General features: G+C 41.6%; 1 long non-coding RNA gene across 2 annotated transcripts; it reads right to left on the bottom strand.

Annotated features, from left to right (window-relative positions):
• Positions 1 to 10,224: 10,224 nt before the first annotated feature.
• On the bottom strand, positions 10,225 to 22,019 carry LOC142829614 (uncharacterized). 2 transcript variants are annotated; one of them, XR_012904197.1, is made up of 6 exons: positions 21,895 to 22,019; positions 18,162 to 18,238; positions 17,433 to 17,578; positions 13,377 to 13,461; positions 12,689 to 12,851; positions 10,225 to 11,674 (listed from the first exon to the last, which is right to left on the bottom strand). It is a non-coding gene; the product is annotated as an uncharacterized LOC142829614 (long non-coding RNA). The 2 variants fall into 2 exon arrangements; XR_012904196.1 differs by having other exon boundaries at positions 12,689 to 13,461.
• Positions 22,020 to 22,373: the final 354 nt, after the last annotated feature.

Here is a 22,373-nt window from a genome sequence, read left to right as displayed (position 1 = left end):
AGGATCATCAATCCTAGCCTAGTTCTTAAGGTAAATTTAGGAGAAAGCTTATTCATTATATTTATTTATACATACTACTAATATTTATGCCAGCTCATTACTGTGTTCTGTTTAGAAATTTTCCACTATATCAACATTACAAAATGGTCTCATAATTTAATTTCTTTTATGTGTTCGTTCTGTAATGTGTTGTCATATGTCCATTTACACTCTGTAAAACAGTATAATTTATACCATGGTGGTATAATTTATACCAATAGCATTTTGAAATGCATGACTGGCAATATCAGAGATGGTTTACAGTATCAAAGCCCCCCCCCCCACTCTCACCCCCGTGACTTAGATATCCTCCATCCTGTTTTGTCACCAGTACTACCCCCTACCATTCTTCATTCAAGAGAATAGAGAGGCTTTATGGTTTACTTCAAAAACTATGCAGGAGAAAGACTTCAAAAGGTAAAGCTAAACAGTAATTTTTTATTATATATATAAATTTAGAGAGAGAGAGAGAGAGAGAGAGAGAGAGAGGATTCTTCCATTTTTTTTCCTGGATCCCATCTCAGGACACAAGTCAAGTTACATACGTTTAATAATACCTTTGAACCATTGCAGAGGACAGCATCCATTGATTCATGAGGCTGCTGTTACAGAGAATTAAAGAAAAGAAATGAAAAGGCTGCCTCAGACAGAAGAAATGGAGAAGGCTGGGGTGCTATTTCAGATTTCAGGGGAGGGTGTAACCCAGATTTCAGGGTTCAATCATGATTCCAGGAAAAAGCTTTTGAAGACAACTACTTAAAATTAGCTGACAGGAGGGAGTACTGTATCCAATTCATATATATAAAAAAATAAATATTAGACCCACATAGCTCTAATACTAACATGTTCTGACATCTTGTGTCAAGTCACTTAAGGGACACTAGTTAGGTTTACAATTTTGTATGCAAGAATGCATATTCTTACTTTGTTACTAACTCTTGAATACAACAATTAAAACAATTGTACAAATGTCTAGATTACTTTCTATCACTTTTTTTGCAGTTTGCCGAGTTTGGAATAGATCACCCTGCTTATTGCCCCACTACAAATAGACTATGAATTTATTTCAAACAGAGGGGAAAGTAATACTTTTAAGTCACTTTCACAGTAATGCCAAACTCAAATGTTCAAAAATCATGAATCAGGCTCACAAAAAATCATGAAGTTTCCTTTAAATTCAAGAGCAGGTTAAATAGACATCCATCAGGAACAGTCTCTAGATGGTGCTTGGTCCTGCTGGGGGCAGAGAACTGGACTTGATGACCTCTTAAGGTCCCTCCCAATTTTAGTATTCTCTGATTATATAATGAAACAGATGTTTTATGTTCTTTTTATTTGCCTTCAGAGGTAACATTTTTGAACCATTCTCTGCAGCCAGGAGGGCTAAAAGCTTAATTTCTTTGAAAGTGAAGGCAGAAACCTTTATATATCTACTTCATTCTAGGAGCTTGTTTTAAGGACATGACATTCATGACACAATCTTAAGACTTGGCAACTCTGCTTTTACTTCTGCTTAAAGCAGTGGCTCTGAAACTGGGGTGCACAGACACCTTGCAGGTAATCTGCGGCTTGAGCTCAGCCCTGCCTCCCTCCCCCTGCAATGGGGAGCCAGTGCCAGCTTCCTGGTGGAGAAAGTCGGGAGCCTCCCCTCCAGGTCTGACTCATGGGAAAGAAGTGGAGCCAGAAGAGCTCTGCACGCTGCCCTTCTTCCTCTGCTTCCTCCGACTGGGGAAACAGCAGCACATGGACATGCTGCCTGGAGGTTTTCCATGCTACTCTCATTGGCTGGAATCTGGCCATTGGGAACATTGGGGGCCAGTGCTTGGGACTTGGTGCCTGGGAGCAGGCAAGAGCACGAAAGCAAGGAAGTGCTTTCCTGCCCCCCTCATGCCTAGACTTTCCTCACCCCCCTCACCCACCCACCCCAAGTCCATACACCCCCAGCCTGATCTTGCACCCTCATTCCTGGCTGGGTTCCCTGCATCCCCTCTTGCTCCTGCCCCCTTCCACTGGCTAGACACCCTACTCCCACAGCCTGCTCCTGCACCTCACCACATATCCTCACCTCCTGCCCAAATTTTGCATCCCTGTCTCTATCCCTCTATCAATCACTCAGTTATCTTGTCTAGGGCTATGCATTTTATATACATTGTCTCAGGCACTACATTTTCTGGCACATTCTGAACAGTGCTGAGCACACAGACAGCATCCAGTGATTAATACAAATGATGACAATAATTATTGACTTTATACACACAGTTTCTGTTCTTTGTTCTAGAATTTGCCAGAGTACAGCTGAAACTCACTGGCAGCCCTGTTCCGCACACCAAACTCCTCATTTTTGGAACCCCAAAAGAGTTAGTCTGACCTGAGGCCTCCCTGCCACCACCATGGGGCTGGAGCACCAGCAGAGTGAGGTGGGGACAACATCTGTGAGGGCTGGAGGGTTTTGGAGTTTTTTTGGCTTTTCACTTGTGTGGTCCATGGATGATTTTTCTGTGGGTCAGGGGACCCCAACCCAAAAAAAGTTCCCCATCCCATAAATAAAAACTATGTTGAAACTTTTTGTGTGGCAAGTTTCCATTAGCAGATGGTGGTCTGCAGAAAGGTTTGCATTGAGCCAGATGGGCCAAAACATTTGAGAACCACTGGCTTTAAAGCTAGTTCTGGGGTCTTAACATTATGGCCCACTGGCCCTCCCCGGCCAGAGCAGTTGTGCAGTCCAGCCTGGGTGTCCCTACCCTCCCGCTACCCGTGGCTACGTGGCCCAGGGATTACTGGAGGGACCTGGTGCAACATGGAAGCAGCAGGAGGGAGCCCTTTATATACCCACAGCAGCAGGAGCCACAGGAAGTGAAATGCACTCTTTGAATGCACTTACTCCGCTTCCCCGTTCACCTCACCAGAGTACTCTATTAATCACCAATGTTGTATCCCTGGCGGATGGGGTGCCATCATGGGGGACAGGGTGGGGTGATGGCAGGAAGGGGCAAGATTTGGGGACAGGAACTGTCAACCTCACCTGGTCCATGGGCACTTCCAGGCTACATTGCACAAGTGCTCCAAACAGGGATGGCCTGCGGGCCATGAGTTTAAGACCCTTGTCCTACTTTCCTGAAGTAAACACAAAAGTCTTAAATATAACACCACAGTGATTGGCCTGTTGTTGTCAGAGGAGGATATTTAAAATCAAACATCAAAAAATATCCCACATTTTAGAAGCTGATAAATAGACACTTTTGATATATCAGGACCACTATAGGCAGGAAGGGAAAATAAACAGGCACAAGAGTACTGGATATCTATTTCTCTTATAAGAAAGTTGGAGGGTCAAATCTTCTTGTCCTTAATCAAGTAAAGTCCTTCTATTGATTGCCATTAGTCCCTCCACACATCGATATTAACACATCAATCTCTCAACTATCTTGTCTAGGGCTATGCATTTTATATACATTGTCTCAGGCACTGCATTTTCTGGCACATACTGAACAGTGCTGAGCACACAGATAGTATCCAGTGATTAATACAAATGATGACAATAATTATTGAGTTTATACACACAGTTTCTGTTCTTTGTTCTAGAATTTTCCAGAGTACAGCTGAAACCCTAAGAATTTGTGGCATAAATATATCTGATATTCATCTAACACTTTCTCATTCCTTTTCTCTAACTCAGAACAAAAAATGGCAAAACAAAATCATCTTCGGTTGCAATGTAAAATTGCATAGCAGGCATTGATGTAAAGGCCAGCCTGGGCAGAACATGCCACGTCTCAAGGGTTATGTTTCTTTCTTTCATTCTTCATGACCTTTGTACTGCTTTTCATACTGTCAGAAATGATGCCCTTACCAACAACCTTGGATGGACAGTTTGCTGGAGTCTCAGAGAACTGGCCTTCTTGGGTTTGCTCCCACATTTGAGTCCACTTTTTTGCAGCCTACAGCACAAAGAGAGGATGGTCCAGTAGATAGGGTGCTAGCCCTGACACACCTGGGTTCTACTCCCTTTCTGTGGACTTCCTGTATGACCTCAGGCTGGTGTCTTAGGGACCCAGAGATGCAGGTAGGATATTTTGGGGTTTACAAAGCACTTGACCTTCTAGGTGATTTTGAAAATCCCATTAAGTTCTTAAATATCTTTGAAAATCTTAGGTGCTCTGTGCCTCACTACCACATCTGTACAATGAGAATAATAGCACTGCTCTATCTCAGAGGGCCCATGAAGAGAAATAGGTGAGGTGCTCTGACACTGTGGTAATGGGGCCACATAAGACCAACAGGTAGAGTGAGGACCTCTCTATACTACTGCTGTCCCATCCCTGGGTTTTGTCCCTTTCTTTTGATTTTCACTCCCCAAATCTCTTTCTTTTCTGAATGTAACCTGGGCTCAGAGGACCTCGCTGTATTTCTTCTGAGTCCCCTACATTCTCTCTTCAACACCCCTACCCCCACTTCCCAGGCAAAGGAATTCTTGTTTTACAGGCTCATCTAAAGGCTTTCAGGTCCTTAATTAATTAACAGCCCTTTCTTATCTTAATCAGAGTGCCTCTGACTCTAAACAAAATACAATTCCCTGCTCCTGGGGCACAGTTGGGAGTAGAACCTTTCCTCTGTGAATTTGTCTACACTACAGGGGGAGGAGGGAGAAAATGGACATCAGTCTAAGTTATGCAACTTCAGCTGTGTGAATAACTGGATCAAATGCTGCCCATCAATCCAGCACATAGTGAAGACGTACCCTCAAGCTGTGCTGTCGTTGAGGGATCCTTTTTTAAATGTGTCACCTAAATGGCACCCTGAAAAGGCAACTCTTGCAGCAGAAGTCTTTGTTACCTGATTGTTTCACAACTCACTACCCTGTAGCATGATTATTGTTTAGCAAAGAATTTGAATTCCTGCAAAAATGGCACATACTTCAAGGAAGTAGGACATTCCGATAACTGATTAAATATCATTTATATTAACCATTTCAATATTGGAATCCAGCCCATTTTCTTCAATGGAAATTTTACCTGAGTAAGGGCTTGAGAACTTGGCCTCTGACTGTATGTAGATATTTCAACTATACTAATTCCCAATATATTTTAAACCAAGGTTAATTTATTTCTTTTTTATTGGTAAAAATGACCCTGCATTATGAATATTTGCAACTGAGTAAAAATAGGGTGAACTTTTGTATGTTTGTGACACAAACTCAGTATAGAGATTCATAATTCAATATATTGCAAGATAACAAAATACATAACAAACCTGAGTGCCTGCAAGTGGACTATGCCATGAAAATTTATAGAAAGTGGTTACTAAACGAATTTATTTCCATATAATTGTCAGATTATATAGGGCACAGTAGCCAAAATATCTAAAGTATTTGCTGCTAGCAATTCTGTGTGCATTTTGTTCTTCCTTTACTCTTTCAGTTTCTTTCATTTATTTTCTTCTTCTATAATCTGTTTTCATTTTCCTTCAGGCATTACTAGTTTTTCTTCATCTGTCTCTCCATTTCAAAGTTTTTTAAGCATATAGCACGTTGTTAGTCATCAACTGTAATTAGAAATAGCAGCAGACAGTGAAATTCACTCTCATTAAATGAGACACAGAACACTCCTGTTAAGGAAAGAATTGGAGTTTACAGCATGACCTACTTTCTCCTTCACCATTATTCAGGTGCACTTCTCTTTACTAGTTTCACAGATTATTTCTGGCTAAAATAATCACTCCCCTTCACTTCTTGAAGAAGATACTTAATGGCTTCTTATCATGAAAGAACATTTTAAGTTACTCCATAAATCTTCTTGCACCCGACATTAATAGTTTCTGAGGTATCTTTTGAGGGCTTGTTTAAACCATGTTCTGGTGAAATGAAGAAATCATCTAATTTGATTTATCAATTAGAGTAGCCAGATGTGCTTTCTAAAAAAAAATGCGTTGGGGAAAAGGTTTTAGTGCCCATAATTATTGTTCATCTTCAAGAAAAAATAAACCTCACTCTAAGTCCTGGTGAGCTAGAGGGTTGAACTTGTACATTTAATTCACTCCAAGTCCTCCACAAATGATTGTATGGCCTGTCAAAATTCCCTCATCCAAATATTGGCAGTGTAAAGCCTACCAAAAATATGTAACAAAGTGTGTTGCAATATTGCCACTCAGTGTTGAAGGTAGATAAAAGAAATGAGAAGATGGAGGATGAGTATCCAAATGTGAGTATGACTACACAGCCAGCAGTTATTTCAACATAGGCTATGTCTACACTACAAAGAAAAGTTGGGAAAAGATACGCAAATCACAAACTGCAATTTGCATATCTTTTTCTGCTTTTCTTCCGAAAGAGGCTTTTCTAACATTTGGCCCATCTACACGGGGCCAAATGTCAGGAAAAAACTCTCTTTTGGAACATCCCTTCTCTCTCATAGAACAAGGTTTACAGGGATGCCGAAAAAATGCATCTGCTTTTCCAATTTTTTTTTTTCAGAAAAGCAGACACGTTCCTTGGACACAGCAGAGCTTATATGGAATACGGCCGATATCCCAGAAAAGCTCTGTAATCTAGATGTACCCATAATGTTGAAATACTGTCAGGTTAGAGGACATCTTACTCTGACTCCTCATTTTATGAGGCATAAGGTAAGTCAGAGGAAGAGTGCTCTATTTCAAAGTAAGTGCTGTGTAGAAAGCTCCAAAACTCAAAATGAGCTATTTCAAAATAAGCTACACAGCTGACATTTGTGTAGCTCAATTTGCCTAGCTTATTTTGAGTTAAGTTCTGTTGTGTTGTGGCACTGTTGGTGTGTCCAGAGCTGACAGAGGGGCCTGCATTGAAAGAATTGTGAACAACCTCTACCCTTCCTCGGGAAGGACCATAGCAGAGAGACTGAGTCTGAGTCGAGGCAGAGTGATCATCCCATTGAACCAGGACTCAGAACTTGGACATTTGGTGGGGCCAATTCCAACCTTCAGTGGGGTTATGCAGCTTGTTGCCTTAACTGGACTGATATACAGAATCTCCACAATGCCGTTTCCAGCTACCGATCTTCAAGCATGCCCCCACACACAGATATCTTGGACTCTGAAATCCAGAGGAGTATGGTGTAAATGGTGTTAGATGAGTTAGATGTAAATACCTGTTAGATGGGTTTCATTAACCTCCAATGGCTAATTGAGTTTATTTAACTACCCTCTGCAGATTTAAATTAGTAGAGGTTGAACCTCTCTCGTCCGGGAATTCCTGGTCTGGCAACATCCATGGTCCAGGAGGACCAAAGATATTGCTTCACCAGAGAGCCCCAGCCACAGAAGTTGAGAGCAACTAGAAGCAGAGCTGATCTGGTCAGCAGCAGCCTGCAGGGGCAGTGACCTGGGGATAGAGAATCCAGGAGCAGCTGCCACCCAGCCCCCGCTGCTCCCAGTGTTCCCCAACTGTGGTCCCACAGGGGGCTGGAGTTGAACCCCAGGAGCAACAGCAGCTGCCACCATGCACAGGGACGGGGAACCCCAGGAACAGCAGGTACCGCCACATGCAGAGTTAGGGAACCCTGGGAGAAGCTGCTGCCACATACGGGACTGGGCACAGGGAGCAAGAGAGCCAGGCAGGTTGGTCGGAGGAGGTCAAGGCTCTGGCTTCTCCTAGGGCAGGTGCCAAGAGGGGAGCCCTAGGAGAGCCCGAATGCCTGACCTCTCCTGGTCTAGCAAATTCCTTTGTTCTGGGCCACTCCAGTCCTGAGGGTGCCCAACCAGGGAGGTTCAACCTGTAGAGACATTTAAGTTTAATCTGTTATATCACATTTTGTTAAGTTGTTAACTAAAGGGGTGTTAACTCAAATTTAAGTATTGGATGTATATAATTCATAACTAGAGGATTTGCCCAGTGTTGCTCAGGTCCTTAGGTCAATTTTTGTTTTTTTGGGCGGGAAAATAAAATGAATATGTAGATGCTTCATTTAAATCATTGCTGGGGTGGGGCTGGAGATGTCAGTTTCAGTATACAGGCTGCCCTGGGGAAAGAGGACTATCTCAGCCCTCTCTCAGCACAGCAGCTTGAGGCCAGGTGAGAAGCGCCTCTCCATGGCTGATGCAGCTCCAGAGGGCACAGCCAGGATAAAGGTGCATGTCCCTTGATTGGGGCAGGTCCAGGTTCGTCTGCCACCTGTACCCCCAAGCCAGAGTGGGGTATGCAGCAAATTGCACTTTCTCCTTGCTTCCTGATAAAGGGGAACAGCCAGCAATGTTCCTGTACAAACTGGAGGTGGGGAGACTTAAAGGGCACCTTGGTGGTGGGATAGTCAGGGCTGCAACAGTCCCAGACAGGAGGTGTGTGCCGCTAGCCAGCCCCATTCACCTGCCGGGTATCACCATCTGTCTCTTTTCTGTACGCCAACACTCAAATAAATTTTGTTTTTATTAATTTAAAATCATTGCTCTGAGGAGGGGAAATGAGGGGTTAAGTTTGCAGGATGCTCAAGGGAGAGAGGACAGCCCCAGCCCTCTCTCGCTGAAACAGCTTGGGGCCAGGTGAGAGATGCCTGTGCATTGCAACTGCAGCGGGCATTGTTGGGGGAGAGAGGTGATTGCCCCACAGGTGGGGGACAGACAGACAAATCAATAAATTATCTCAAATAAATAGTAGATAGCTGTCCCTTTTCACCATCCCTGCCCTCTGTAGGCCCAGGGGGCTTATAGCTGTCCCAGTCCCCATCTCTACCTCTGCTGCTCTCTTGTGGTCATTCTGAAGTATAACTCCCTCCTCTCAGCCTTTGTATGAGAAACAATTGAATTCTAGGCACATCCTATTGTCTTGGCACAGTCAAACAGTGACCTTGCTGTAAGTTATAAGAGGAAGCTGCATACCAAATTTGATGCCCTAGCTCTTACCATGTAGGAGTTCTTGAACAAACAGAACCAGACAGACAGTCGGACGTACATTTCTAAAATATATAGTCAGACTGGTATTTCTGAGTTACACCCATGCCACAAGTTATGTATTATTTATTTTATTTTACTGTTATTAAATTAGGTTTATTCCTGGATATTCCCAAGACACACCATTGAGTGGGTACAGAAACCAGCCAGATGGAGACACTGCTAATTTTAAATTCTTTTAGAAACTATGGACTGCAGCAAAGGTGTAGGTAGAGGATGCCCACCTATCCAAAATCACCATTGGTATTCTCAGGATCTACTTTAATGTGAACTTCAGGCACCCAGACACACAGTGAGTGTTGCCTGCTCATGAGTAATCCAGGGAGGAAAAGGGGGAGGGGTATGAAGGATTGCTGCTCTTTTCTAGACATCTCACCTATTCAGTTAATTGCCTGTAAAGTGTTAAGCCCAGAAACAGTGGATATTTAGGAAGTGTTAGCAGGAAACTATGAGAGCCAATGGGAAGAGAGTGAGAAATTTGAATTGGGAAAACAGATTCTGCCTGCATCAATCTTGTGTGTGAATTCAGAGCAAGAGCTGGGGGGGAGGGCTGTGTGTGAGATGAAGTGAGCCCTTTGGGAACAGACATGGAATTTTCAGCAATATCCATGTCTAGAAAGGACTGGCCCTTAGACTAACAAATGTGAGTAGAACAGGGAATGTTTAGTTACACGCTATCAGGTTATTTTCTTTATTTTGGGGTTGGGTTAAACTCTCTGGTGAGCGCATTTGCTCCTTCCCCTGTACACTGGAACTGAAACTGAATCCCAGGAAAGCCATTTTCTGTGCTTTAATTTTTTTTTAGTTGCTCTGTAACATCTAGCAACCAAGTATGCTCTACCAAATGTTTTGTTAATAAAAATCACTCTTTTTAAGATTATGATGTGATTCCTGTATCCTAGAAAGTGGAGGTTCTGTGTGCACATGCTTGAGACTGAAGGTCAGCTACTAGGAGTTACAGAGGGTTAAAGAGCTTGGGGATAACCCCACAGGAAGAAATTATGAAGTGTGTCTTCATGGCTCCAAAAAGGGGGTTTTACATTTGGTGGTGGCAACATACTACCCAAGGTCAGGAAGTTTGTGGCCCTGGAGAGCTTTTTCAGGCAGAAGCCTTTAATGGCACAGTATTTTAAGATATCTTGTGGGCCCCCATCTTCTGTAGTTAAAATGTCAGCGTGAGGAACAGCCTTCATGGGGGGGGGAGGGCGGAAGGTACACTATGAACAGAAAAATCATAAAATCAATCACAAAACCTGTGTTGAGTGCAGAGCACTGATTTAATTTGAACACAAGAAGAAACATCACTTAACCAACTAAATTATGCACCAACTGCAGTTTCCAGATGATTTAATGTAGTCTTGAGGAGACAATGGATACTTTGAGGTAACAATGGATACCTGTTGGCTGTGTCTACACTGCAATCACATTCTTTCAAAAAAAATGACATTTTTTCCGACATCAGTAAACCTCTGTCTTCGAGGAAGAAGACTTTTTCCAAAAGAGCTCTTTCAGAAAAAGGCATGTGTGGATGAGGAAGAGAGAGTTCTTTTAAAAGAAGAAGAAAGAGGAAAAAACATAGGTGCTCTGGTGGCCACTCTCTTCATAGTAACCAAAGCTTAAATGCGAGAGCATCCATTCAGTGTGGACGCTATCTTTTGAAAAAGCAGATCAATGCTTTTTTCAATGCACTTTGGCAGTGTGGACGCTCTCTTTTGGAACAAGTTTTTTCAGAAGATCTCTTCAGGAAAAGCATCTTCCGAAAGAAGCCTGCAGTCTAGACACAGCCAATGGCCCAGTGCTAGCTGCAACGTCTAAGAGAAAGTGGTAGCAGCCTCCTAACTATCCGCAGATAGAAAAAAGGTGACTTGGTTGTAGCTGGTACTTTTTCTTCCAATATCAGCTAGGGTGCATGCATATACCTTTTCTTCAGGTTTACAAGTGGTGAGACTCCATCTGCCAAAGGGGAAGAAATTGTTTCTGATTGCTTCTCCCACCCAATCACCACTACCTCAGTGTTATATGGACTTAGACTCAGCCATGCCCCATTCTTTGCCAGTTACCAAGTAACAATCATTGACTACAGTCGGGTCAGTAGAGATAGAGACTTAAAGCTGGACACTGTTGTTTTATCACACAAACATGAGCACAGCTACAATAAAGCAGTTCTTCATTTTCAAAGGAAAAATATGTGTCCGATTTCATCCTTTCCTGGTTAATGTGAGCAAAGTAAAAAATAATCCAAATTATATTTATTTATTATTTGTTAGTGTGCTTACACACATACACACATAAAATCAGAAGCCATGTGATACAATTTCCATGAGGAATAAAATACTCTGTCTTAGCTATAATTCTTCTTAGAGACTTTATTAGGCAGAAGACTTTTACTGAAGGATTAAAATTTGAAATCTCACATGCAGAAATGACAGGAATACACCATAATTTCTATTTCCTTTTTAATGGATAACCCCCTTTTTCTTACACCACTACTGCCAGTTTTCTGTCACACAGGCACTGTTGAATACATCGTAGGCCTCCAGGTTTAATTCCTCTCTTGAACTGTATACCTAGCCAACCCTTCAGTCACCATATAGCTTAAGGGCTATGCCTCCAGGGTTCTTATCTTCCTGCTGCCTTCCTCTTCAGTATTCTAAAAGCCAGATGGTGAGGGTAACATTCACTTCCTTGGATTTAGTCTGCTGGGATAGTAATAACCTTCCGTCTGGATGATTTTAACAGTAAATAATAAATGTATTCAGTGCTACAGACAAACCAGACTGTCTTCTAGACAGAATCAACAACTATTTCAAAACCTGCACATGGTTACAAAGCATTTGCAATTCAGCTTGGCTGCAAAGAACTATAAAATATCAAACTGTCATTTAACTGTCATTTAAAATGCTACACACCTCTGATGTTCCTGACGATGCAAATGAAGGCATATTTTACCTCCAATGTTATTACTATTATTTCTGTTTCTTAAGACCCATATCCACACAAGAGAGAGTTAGGGGCGTGTTAATTCCCAGTGTGCCTAAAGATTTAGCCCCTCTTTCTCAACAGAGTCCAGATCACCAGGAGACACTAGATGGGAAAACCAAATAATAAGCTAAGTAAAACATTGTGGGTTCATCCTGAATGAAGTACTGTTTACCAGAGGAGAGTGCTTCACAGGAATCTGATTTAGTTTTTGCATATATGGAAAAATATGCAATCCAATCCAAACATCGAATAAAAAGGTACAGATAAAACCAAATGTTACATTGCAACAGATCTGCAATTGTCATCATGTAAAAAGTCACTCACATTGCAAATGGAAACATGACATAACATGGAACTTGGCTAAGAGCAATTACCGGAGCCTTTAGCTTGTTGCAGCAGCACAACAGTGAATATTGCCAAGCTGCTAGTCTATTAAGCAATATTCTTAAAGGTCAGGATTCTAATGATCTTGTATAAATGAGTGTGTATAACTTCCCATTTTACTCTATGTATTCTAGCCAGGGAGCTGGGTTTTTTTCCTGTTGTTTAGTAAGTTTACTTCTGCATTAGGGCAACCTGTCTTCTGTGTGTGTCAGCCTGCTATGGCTTTCAGGGTACTCAGACAGTGCATTTGCTTTCAAGTACATAAAGCACACAATTAAATGCAGAACATGCATGAAGTTATCAGCACACGCAGCCACCCACCTCACATGTACAGTTGCATGTATTTTAGTGTCATGGAGTACTCACTTACCACAGGTGGCTGTTCTGTAGATTAGCTGTTTTCCAGGTCTGACACCTGTCCTTGCAGACTCTCCGTCTGTTGTCCTTGACCTCTTCCTGCAGCCCCTTCTTTGTGATTCGCTGCTCTGGCCAGCTCACTGTGTGATGCCCCTTTCGGGATATTATTGGACCTGCTGACAGGCAATGCCCACCCTGTTAGTGGCTCATGGGGGAACCCAGGTCTGCCCACATATCTGGGTGCAAGGCTCTGGGTCAGAGCTTAGGGCCTCAACAATATGCAGCCAAGGTCTGTCCAGTCCCCAACTCCCTGGGTTGTTTCCTTCTCATCTCCCATGGACTTTCTTCTCTCCTCAGGACGGGGCTCCGACACGTTCCCTTGCTTCCCTCCATACTCTCTAACGCACAGAGGGTGGCTGCAGGCTCTCTCACTGCCCATTTCTGTTACCATTCTCCTGGCTTTACTCTAGCCTAACCCATGCTTACTGAGCTGAGCTTCATCTTCCAGTTAGGGGCTGCTTCTAAAGCCTAAGGCTGTGAACTACTACACAAGTTGGCCCTCTCCCAGTTTCCATGATTTTCATAGCTACCATGGGGTGAAGACACTATCACTATTAGGTACCATGTTTTCACACTGCTCACACCCTATCATCTTTATAAGTCTACCCAATATTACTTACTGAAAAACTGCATAAGACTACCTGGGCTGCTCTCCATTGCACTGCAGTTTCACTGCGCTGGCTGGCTGGGTTGCAGACAAGTCAAGCAGCAGGACTCCAGAGTTCCCTGTGCAATCCATAAAGCAACTGTAGCAATGTGGACCATGCAAGCAGTTGGTCTCAAGAATACCTTTCAGCCACAAAACAGTTATAACAGGCGGTGTTCTACTCATGCCATGATTCAATGAATATTTTACTTAACTGGACGTGACCAAGGGAATCAGGATACCTCACCTGGATATTTTTAAAATGACCTTAAACTGACAAGCTTTGAACTGAAGGAGAGAAATTGGCAGGCTGTGAACAGAGTGACTGCTAGAGTGTGCGTTGAACTCTCCATATTCCATTTTTGCTATTTATCTTTAAAAATGGAGGAGTGGCTTAGAATTGGGTGACCTGGACTTGCCGTATCCAGAAGTTGAAAATAAGGCAGTAGCAGTGCTTCCTTTTTCAAGGCAGATAAATTGGGTGCCACTGAGTACAGTATGCAGCTGCGATTTTGTCTGCAATACATAAACTTTAAAGATGCATTTTTCTTCAGAGAAAGAGTTTGCCTCTGTATTCACTCAATACCTCAGAGTCCTTTGTTGTGCAGGTATCACACTCTACTCCAGAACAGGCTGAATTTTACTGGTACCCAAATGTTTACTGTTTGCAAAGGCAATTGTAAATTGCATGTCATGATATACAATGTAGGATGTTTTGAATGTTGAATTACAATTTGTAAAAAAAAAAAAAAAAAAAAAGAGGGGAAAACTATAGATAGGGACCTGCCAATTTCACGGCTATGAAAAACATGTCTATGAAATTAGCACTGCCCCATGAAATCTGATCTCCCAGAAATCAGTCAGGACTTCTCCTTGCCCTGCTCGGCTGTTATTGGGGTGGGGAGATCAGACTCACCTCCACAGACAGCACAAAAGAGCTGCAGCAGCCCCAGAGCTGAGCTTCAGGCTCCTGCAGAGGCTCTGGGTACTGAAACTGGGGGTTGCTGCTGCTGTCCACTGTGACTCCAGGATGCTGCTCCCCATCTACATCTCCTGTAGGAGGGTTAGGGGCCCTTTGGACTCCAACCAGGGCTTGGGGCTGGCACCCACCGCAGCTCCAGCCCCTACAACTTCTGCCCAGCACAGGTTTCCCCTCCCGCCATGGCCCTTGCCTGGGCTCAGGACTCCAGCTCTGGAATTGCTGCCGCTGCCCCTACTTCCCTCTCTCCTACAGTTCCTGCCAGGGCTCTCTGTTCACTCCATCTCTCATAGCTCAGGACACCTGAGCACTGATTTGCTGCCCCTGCCTTCCTCCCCTCAACAGTTTCTCTGGGCACTCAAGCTCCAAGGCTTTTGTTCTCCCCCTCCCCCTCCATGGTTCCTGCTCAAGGTGAGGACACCTGAGTGCCAGGATTGTTCAATGTTTAACAGGTTAACCAATCAAATGGGATTTTACATCCCTAGATCTAGGGTTGCTGCTGCTGGTGCTGCTGCTGCCGCCCTCCCCTCTCCTCTGCTGTGGTTCCTGCATAGGCTCTGGGCTGCTGCCCCCTCCTGGAGGATTCTGTCAGACCCTGGGTATGCACAGGCTCCAGCTGGAACTCAGGATTTCTACCCATGCATCTCATTCCTGGGTTCAGGGCAGCTTGCCTATTCCTGGAGCTTTTGTCCCCTCCACCCACCCACCCTTCTCATAGCTCCTGGCTGAGCTCCAGACTTCCACCCATTCCCATCTGGGGCTCCAGCTAGGCCGTGGGGTGCCTGCGCTCAGGGCTTCAGCCTCCATTGCTCCTGCTGGGACTTAGGGTATCTTTGCTCAGGGCTTACGCACCTGCTGGGGCTCAGGGCTTCCACCTTGTGATTCCTGTGAGGTCTAAGATATCAGGGTTAAAGTTTTCTGGGGCCTTTGGGCACAGGCACCCTGGGCCCAAGCATTAATCCACCCCTTGCACTCATGTGGACTGGCAGTTAAGAGCCCCTGATTGAGACCTTCCCAGCAACATTGGGGAGATTGCATCTAATTCTGCCTCTGGAAGCCCCATCCAGCTGTAGGAAGCTCCACAGCTGGGCTCTGCAGGCAGCACGGAAGTGAGTTTGGCAATCCTGCCACTCCCCTACAATAGCTTTGGGACTCCCACAATCGCATTTTGGATCAGGACCACCATGGTTACCCCACCATGAAATTTCTGATGAAAAAGTCTGAAATCATGAAATTGACCAAAATTAACTGAGAATTTGATAGGGCCCTAACTACAGGAGTTTATATTTTCCTTTAAGGAGCAAACAAAATGGAAAGATGAATAATATTTACTTTAATTGTTTTTATAACCTTATATGGGAGTTTACAATCACATCAAGATTTTTCTCCCACCTCTTTGATTTAGTGTAAATAATTTGCTAAAAGTTAATTTCTAAGCTTTAGAAAAAGAAGTGATAAGAAAGTTCTAAAAATATATTCTTTCCTTCACCCCAAGAGATTTATCAGAATCACAATCACAACCACTTGCTGGAAGCATTTTAAAAAAACCCATCACATGTATATATCAAGACAAAGGATTGCCATTTTGTTGAGGTTTTATAAATTATATAGAATCATATTCATGACTCCTAGAATATATGATGACTGGAACAGTTTACAAAGCCATCCGTTTCCTATATTATCAAACTTTATGCAAAGTTAGAATTTTCCCTTACATAAGATCTGATTTTCCTAGAACTTTCATAATAGATATGATTTTATCTTTACATCTTACAATTTTCATATAGCTTTCCAGAAGACACTGCAGTAGAGCATGATGATTTGGCTTTTCAACCTAATCCTAAAAGGTGGTAGTGATGCAATATAAATTAAACCCGAAGAGGCTTTACAGACTTCATCTGTTTAAAAAGGTCAATTGAAAAGTCACTTTTGAAAAGCAGGCCAGCAAAATCAAGACAAAATCTGTATAATGCCCACATAAACAATACAGTGTATTCTCCATGGTAGGCCCATGTATTTAAAACTACGTACAGATGTGGTCACCTCATCTCAAAAAAGATATTTTGGCATTGGAAATATGGTTGCCAGGTGTCTTCTGACTGGTTTAAAAAAAACACACAGAAAATGTCTGGTATTTTCTGTTTATCTTGGACAGAAGGCTGGTGGGGACATTTTTCTCCTGCCATGTCTGGCGCAGGCAGGAGGAGTGGGGAGCATGGGAATTTAAAGGCGCAGTGAACTTTTTTTTGCTCAACAAGTTTGGTCCCATCCCCCCCCCCCGTTTTTTTTGTTTGTTTGTTTGTTTGTTTTGCTCAACCATTTTTTCCTTGCCGTGTTCGGGACTTTTTGTTGAAAGTATCTGGCAACCCTGATTGGAAAAGGTTCAGAAAAGACCAACAAAAATGATCAGGGGTTTGGAACGGGTCTCATATGAAGAGAGATTAAAAAGACTTGGACTTTTCAGCTTAGAAAAGAGGAGACTAAGGGGGGATATGATAGAGTCATGAGTGGTATGGAAAAAGCGAATAAGGAAAAGTTATTTACTTTTTTCCATAATATAAGAAAAAAGGAAGTTTTTCTTCACGCAATGCAAAGTCAACCTGTGAAACTCCTTGCCAGAGGATGTTAGGAAGACTAGAACTTTAACAGGGTTCAAAAAAGAGCTAAATAAATTCATAGAGGTTAGGTCCATCAATGGCTATTAGCCAGGATGGGTAGAAATGATATCCCTAGCCTCTGTTTGTCAGACGCTGGAAATGGATGACAGGAAAGGGATCACGTGATGATTACTTGTTGTGTTTACTCCCTCTGGGGCATCTGGCATTGGCCACTTTTGACAGACAGGATACTAAGCTAAATGGACCTTTGCTCTGACCCAGTATGGCCATGCTTATGTTCGCTATCATGCACATAACTGTTTTCCTTAGATTTATAGTGTAATTTATGGAAATGAAAAGCACAACCCATTCTCTCACAAAATCCATTTCTTACCCAATGTAGGTAATTTTAAAAACAAACCAAAAGGAAAATCACTTTTATTTTACCTGGACACATGTACAACGTGTAGCTTACCGTTACTTTTGATTAGATATTATCAATGTCTTAATGTTCCCTGAATGGGAAACATGCACAGACAATATGGTATCCACAGTTTTCTTGCCTCTATTCACAAAAAAGCCCTCCAAGAACACTGTAAAGAAGTGTGTGCCTCAAGTTTTCTGTGGAAACAAAAATATCCCATTAGCAGGAATGAAACAGACACAACTGGAAATCTATGAGAGATCTGCCTGAGTAATAATGACATTTGAAAAGCATATAATGTAGCACTCAACATACATTAGTGACTAGATTAACTCTACATTACGTAATTATCAGATCTAAAAGAATATGTTCAGCAGCTACCATTTTCCCCAATAAGAAGAATTTCTCAGGATACCCTCAATTGTTTTTATTCCAAAATGTCTAAATAACTTAAGACATTTTCAGAAGTGACATGTATTGGAAATAGGCTTCTAACCTGTTTAGGCACATTTTGAAATTCCTACTAGGTTCCAAATTTTTACAGTTATATAGGTACCTAACGTCCACTGATTTGAATGGGAGTTAGACATCTAAATACTTTTAACAATCTGTCCCTTGGGAGTCTAATTATAATTGAAAGTCAATGAGTCTTAATCTTCTATGTGCCTACCTCACTTTTGAAAGTGGGACTTGGGTGGTTTTGAACATTTTATCCTAGATTTCCGTGACAAAACTTACTCATATCACAACAATAGAATTTAATGGGCATGTAATTTATACCTGTAAATGTAACAGGTTCTCCTGGGCAATTCATGAAAATAATGGGAAGTCAATGATAGTTAGCAAATTGCTTCACCCTAATAAAACAATAAATAACCATTAGAAACATAACAATACTTCAGTCAGATTTTTCATTCCAAAATACCAGTCATTATTTTTATCTCATTAAAATACTTAGCCAAATTTACACAAGGGCTACATCGAGATTGGCACGATTTTCTGCAAATGCTTTTAACGGAAAAGTTTTTCCATTAAAAGCATTTGCGGAAAAGAGAGTCTAGATTGGCACGGAGGCTTTTCCACAAAGGCACTTTTTGCGGAAAAGCGTCCGTGACAATTTCTATATGCGGTTTTGCGCAAGAAAACCACGATCGCCATTTTCGCCATCGGGGCTTTTTTGCGCAAAACAGTTTTTAGCTGTCTACGCTGGCCCTCTTGCACAAAAACATTTCTGGAAAAGGGCTTTTGCCCGAACAGGAACGTCAAAGCATTTGTGCAAGAAGCACTGATTTCGGACAGTAGAACGTCAGTGCTTTTGCGCAAAATCAAGCGGCCAGTGTAGACAGCTGGCAAGTTTTTGCACAAAAGCAGCCACTTTTATGGAAAAACTTGCCAGTCTAGATGCAGCCCTGGTGTTATGCCATCACAGTCATAGTGTTACCGCATATTAAAGGTGAATTTTGCTCATTGGGCCTGATATTAGGAACTAGCTGCTGTCTTTACAGGTGCAATTACCTGTAGATGTGAGTCATAATACTTACATAGCTAACTAATTTGCTAGCAAAATCAGGCAGATGCATATTAGTATGAATTAGGCCTGCAGAAGTTATTGATATTATATCTATTATAGCAACACCCAAAGGCCCCGATCTAGATCAGCCTGGGGTGGCCAACTTTCGAATAGCACAAAACCAAACATCCTAGCCTTGCCCCTTCTCTGAGGCCATGGCCCTTGCTATGCCCCTTCCCCAAAGCCATAAACCAGGATCACTACATTATCCCAGTGGCTGTTGCCCCTATGCTTTATGAAAATTGGTTTCTGAATATAAATAAGCATAACTTGGAGATGCTTTGGACAAAATACCTCAAGGAACCTATCAATTTTAATGTTACAGTCTGCTGGATCTGTTTACCTATTTTGGTACATGTATCATTCTTGTATGTAACGTTAGAAATATGAAGTATGAGATTGTTTATAGTTTTAACTGTGCTAATGAGAGCCATCACTGGTGCAGAAGCATTAATGACTGGGTGATCAACTTAACGACTTGTAAACAGCCTTGTTTGTCCTCTACATCCAAAGGTAAGACATGTGACCATACCACCAGGCAAGGCAGGGTACCATTTTGGCAAAGTAATTTTCCAGGGAAGAGGGAAATGGAGAAAAAATGATTCCCACCCAGGGAAAAGTCTATTTAAGCAAGGGGACGTTATCAGGTTTTTGTCTTCGGCTGCCTTGGAAACAAAGAGAACTGGAGACCCACGTCAGAATATAAGATCATCTTTGACTTGAAGACTTGCCTGAAATAAGAAAAGTTCTTTGGGGTAAGAATCTGCGTGCAATAAGTTTTTTAGTAAATTGGAACTGGCTACGTGTTTTCTTTTCATTTTTAGCTACTTACTCTGCTCTTAAAAAAACAACAAATAGTTTAGTAGCACTTTAAAGACTAACAAAACATGTAGATGGTATGATGAGCTTTCATGGGCACAGCCCACTTCTTCAGATGACCGAAGCCATCCCCGCTTACTTTTAATCGGTCTGTTTTCACTTGCAAGCACTTAATTCCAACTGTTTGAACTTAATGAAAATACTTTTGTTTACTATCAGGCCCAGTGTAAATAATTGTTACCTAGATGGGGGGACATTCAGGGGGCTTAGCTGAATGAGTATTCACTATGTACACTTTTACAGAGAGAAATACAGATTTATTGGGGTTTCTATCCCTATTGGGGATTAGTTTCCTGGGTGCTGTGTCCTGGAAGTGCAGTATACATACAAGATGACCCTATACATGACTAGTACATAGCAAAGCAAGCAATCAAAAGAATGTGGTGGTTTTTTTGACAGCAGTAAACCTCACTTTATGAGGAAGAACACCTTTTTTCAAAAGAGCTCTTTCAAAAAAAGGCATTCTTGACCGCAAATACGGCTTTTGCAAAAGAGAGCAGCCAGACTGCCTGGGTTCTCTCTTTCAAAAAAGTGGATCGCTTTTTTGAAAAAGTTGTGGCTATCTAGACAATCTCTTTCAAAAGAAGCTTTTTCAAAATATTCTTTTAAAAAAGCTACTTTCGAAAGAAGCATGTAGTCTAGATGCACCCCAATAGAAAAAAACAGAGAGGATTCTTGATGAAATTGCTAGCAGATGAATAAAGGAAGTAGTTTAACAAGGTCATGACCATCTTCTTATTGTGTATTGTCTCCAATCATCATCAGCAAAATTCAAGATTTTTTTTTTCCAACACATGTACTACTTTAGACAACAACATTTCACAGAATTGCCTCAATTTAAATGTTTTGTATTTAAAAATGCTTGTGCTGAAGTTAGACAAATATAGAAAGTGAGTTACAGGAGGAAAAAGAAGAATGGCCTGGTTCTGAAAGCAAAAGAGGCTTAATGGTAATTATTATTTAATATTAATATTATTACAATATTATTTTAGCTAAAGATTAGAGACAACACTTTTATTTGGAATAATACTTTGGGCAAAAAGTGTGCCTACAGAGTGCAGGAAAACAAACAGTTATGTGTCTAGGAACTAGAAAAGGACTCAGAAGACCTAAGTTAAATTTCCAGCTCTAGAACAGAATTTCCCCGTGTCCGTGAGCTAATCACTTAGGTCTGATTCAAAGCCAGTTGAGGTTAATGGGAAGATTCCCATTTACTTCAATGGGCATTGGATCAGATCCTTGTTTTGGAAACTGGAAATACTTCCTTATCTCACAGGTTGCTGTGGTGATAAAATGCTTGTCAGGTCATTCAGCTACGGGGCCATGAAAGTATCTAGAAGATAGACGGATAAGGTATACAAGAAAATGTTGCCATCTAAAATAAATTTAGCATAGATTCTATTGGGTAATCTAGAGTCTCTTAAAATTCATTTGATAGCTGCTCTCTGCAAACTCAGAAGGCCCCTGATTACATCTCAGTTGTATTGATGCACTCTGTCCAGCTATCAGCTATAGGAGAAGTGTCTGGTAACTGACCGACAGACTCTTCTGCATAGGCATTGGTCTGTAAATATAATAAACAGGTGTTAGGCATCTGCCCCCAATTCCTCAAAAAGGAGCACATGTAAGTAAGAAAGAGAATAACCTCCACTATACAGATAATACAAATTTACCACAACTAGAAAAGCAGAAAAATTACAGAGTGACTTGTAAACCTGATGGATTTGTGGGACATTATTTTGGGCAGTAATTGCATCCCTGAAGCAGATACAAAGTATGCCAAAGAGTGACTTCAAAATGAGACTAATGCATCTGTAAAGTCTCTTTGGAATTTGCTGTATGTAGACAGACCCCTCAGCTTGCCCAAAATCCAACTGAGGACAATGTGGATTCAACATGGACACAGGATTCTACTTGTCTGGAGCAACTTTCAGAAGTGCAATCTTAGTGTGCAACTAGAAAGGCATTTAAAGGCTCCTATTCTCTTCTAATCTGTTAAAATAATAATACATTTTTAAACATTCCACTTATCAGCAAAAATATTTAAAAGAAAATTTTACTTACCAAACATCTCTAATTAATATGTAAAATTCAAACAAAGCTGAACAAAATTTTTACTTAAAAAAAGGCATAATTCAAATACATTTGGACACATGCTATTCCCATCTGGAGAGGTCAGCTGAATGCAGAAAGTGTGACTAAAGGCTGAGTGTATATTTAACATTTAATAGTTATAGCCTGTAAGCAGAAATAGCTAACTGATGTACCTCATAACACCACAGAATGAAAATTCATTAAATATTTACTAAACAACCATAGGACATTAGTTATAACTAGTTTTAAAAAAAACACATACAGAAATACCATGAATTGAAACTAGGTTCCTCTTATTTAAGCATGTTTGATGTGAATGAATAAAGCATCAGCAGATAAAATACCTACTAAAGCTCTGGGATACACATTGAAGCTTGGCTGAATATTAGCATATGAATGAATTAGAAAAAAAACACTGTATATTTAAAAGATTTTTTTATCTTTGTCTA

This window comes from Pelodiscus sinensis, chromosome 5 (genome assembly GCF_049634645.1).
Source record: "Pelodiscus sinensis isolate JC-2024 chromosome 5, ASM4963464v1, whole genome shotgun sequence".
Classification (NCBI taxonomy): domain Eukaryota; kingdom Metazoa; phylum Chordata; order Testudines; family Trionychidae; genus Pelodiscus; species Pelodiscus sinensis.
Note: the sequence above shows the minus strand (reverse complement) of the source record. Positions and strands in the feature narration are given on the sequence as shown.